The sequence below is a fragment of the Arachis hypogaea genome, chromosome 17 (assembly GCF_003086295.3).
Source record: "Arachis hypogaea cultivar Tifrunner chromosome 17, arahy.Tifrunner.gnm2.J5K5, whole genome shotgun sequence".
NCBI lineage: Eukaryota > Viridiplantae > Streptophyta > Magnoliopsida > Fabales > Fabaceae > Arachis > Arachis hypogaea.
In genome coordinates, this window is record NC_092052.1 from 55,251,983 (window position 1) to 55,254,613 (window position 2,631).

Below are 2,631 nucleotides of genomic sequence, written 5' to 3' on the forward strand. Positions count from 1 at the left end.
ACGTGTTTGTGTTTGAGCTGTGTTCTTGTATGACAGGTAGGAGAGGAGAGACATCAACTCCTCCATATACCGAACCGGAAAGGACCCTTCATAGACTTAGAAGGGAAGCAAGAGGGAAGAGAGTAGTGGGAGAAGAGGAATCTGAAGGAGAATCTGAGGACAATTTTGAAGAAGCTCTAGATCTCAACATGGATAGAGAAGTTCACAACCATGAGAGAGCTGATGGAAACAATGCCATTCCTGAGAGGAGGGTTCTTAGTTCATACATAAACCCAACCTCTGGGAATTGTGGTAGTAGCATCCAGAAACCACCCATTCAGGCCAACAATTTTGAGCTCAAGCCACAGCTAATATCATTGGTGGAAAATCATTGTTCCTTTGGAGGAAGTGCTAATGAAGACCCAAACCAACATCTCACAAAATTCCTGAGAATTTGTGACACTGTGAAGTCCAATGGAGTCCAGGAAGATGCCTATAAACTGCTTTTGTTCCCATTTTCACTTAAGGACAAAGCAGCTAAGTGGCTGGAATCATTCCCAAGGGGGAGTCTAACCACATGGGATGAGGTAGAAGGCAAGTTTTTGGCACGTTTCTACCCTCCACAAAAAGTCAATAGGCTTCGATCTGAGGTCCAGACTTTTAGACAACAAGATGGTGAAACTCTCTACGAGGCATGGGAGAGATTCAAGGACTTGACAAGGAAATGCCCACCAAACATGTTCCATGATTGGGTGCAATTGCACATCTTCTATGATGGGCTCTCTTATGAATCAAGGAAGGCTGTAGACCATTCATCAGGAGGTTCATTGAACAAGAAAAAGACTGTGGAAGAAGCCATTGAAGTGATCGAGACAGTGGCTGAGAATGAGTACTACTATGCATCAGAAAGGCACAACACTAAGGGAGTCATGGAGCTGAACCATGTTGATACAATTCTAGCCCAAAACAAGGTGTTCGCCAAGCAACTAGCAGAGCTTACCAGGCAATTAGAAACAAAGCAAGTGGCTGCAATACACACACAAGATCAAGAAGAAGTAGGCATTGAAGGAGGTGATTGGGATGAGGTTAACTATGTGGGAAACCAACAAAGGCAATCATATGATCCACACTCCAACACTTACAACCCAGGCTGGAGAAACCACCCAAACTTTGGGTGGGGAAACCAACAAACCCAACCACAAAACCACAAACCTTACAACCACAACCAACAAAACAATTCCACATACCAAAACTCCAACCAAAGATCATACCAAGCCACACAAAACACTTACCCCCAATCATCATATCATGGCCAAAATAATCAACATACCCAACCTAATCCGAACCAACAATTTCAAGATCAATTAAATCGGATGGAAGGAATGATGGCAACCATGAGCCAAGACATAATTGAATTGAAGAGCTTCAGGGATGATGTGAGAATTACCTTAAGAAACCATGGTGAAAAACTCAAAAGGTTGGAATCTCAAGTAGGAGAGCTATCTCAACAGGCACCCAAATCAACTGCAGTGTTCCCCAGTGACACAGAAAAGAATCCTAAGGGGGAACAAAAGAGAGTAAGATGGGAAGAGTGCAAGGCCATCACCATATTGAAGGAAGTCTCAGAAGAAGAAGGAATCAGGTCCTCACAGCAGGAACCAGAAATCTTGAAAGAAGATGTGGAAGAAGTTAAGCAGGAAGATGGAACTGAGCAAGCCAAGGATCTGCAAAAAGGCATGATGGAAGTATACCAACCAAAAGCACCATTCCCTGAGAGGTTAGGAGGAGGAGAAAAAAAGAAAACCTATTCAAGGTTTCTAGAGACATTTAACTCTCTGCATGTCAATATTCCCTTTCTTGAGATTCTTCATCAAATGCCCACACACATCAAGTATTTAAAGGAATTGTTAAGCAAGAAAAGAGTTTTGAAGGGAGGACAAACGGTAACAATGAGCAAAGAATGCAGTGCTCTCATCAAGAAGGACACACTCTCTAAGAAAACGGACCCAGGAAGTTTTCATATCCCTTGCATCATAGGGGAAACAAAAATTGACAGAGGATTCTGTGATCTAGGAGCTAGCATAAATGTGATGCCTCTAACTCTTATGAAGAGGCTACAACTGAACGAGGTGAGATCCACTGATGTAATCATACAACTGGCTGACAAAACTCAGAAGCAAGCTGAAGGGGTAGTTGAAAATGTGCTGGTGAAAGTGGGAGATTATTATTTCCCCACAGACTTTGTCATTGTGGACATGGAGGAAAGCTATTTACACCCTATCATTCTGGGCAGACCATTTCTAGCCACTACTAGAGCGCTCATAGATGTAGAACAAGGAGAGCTAATTCTGAGAATACATGATGAACAGCTCATTTTCAAAATCTTCAAACCTGCATCTGAGCCTGAACCAGAATCTGAACAGCCTAAAGATGATAGTAGCCATCTGTGTTTGGAGGAAAGTAATCCAGCAGCTGAGACTCTTAAACAGTCATTGGAAGGCAAACAAGAGTTGCAAGAGTTAGAGCCACAAGAATCAGTGGAAACAGATCAGAAGGATCCTCCTGACATAAAAGTCAATGAAGAAATCCTCAAGAGAAAGGGAAGAGTGATAGGGAGATTGCCAAGAGGATGGAGAAACAAGAAAATTCCCA

At 42.7% G+C, this 2,631-nt stretch overlaps 1 non-coding gene across 1 annotated transcript; it reads right to left on the reverse strand.

The window, feature by feature from the left end:
• Positions 1 to 614: 614 nt before the first annotated feature.
• On the reverse strand, positions 615 to 718 carry LOC112768476 (small nucleolar RNA R71). The gene has a single exon (XR_003185897.1). It is a non-coding gene; the product is annotated as a small nucleolar RNA R71 (small nucleolar RNA).
• Positions 719 to 2,631: the final 1,913 nt, after the last annotated feature.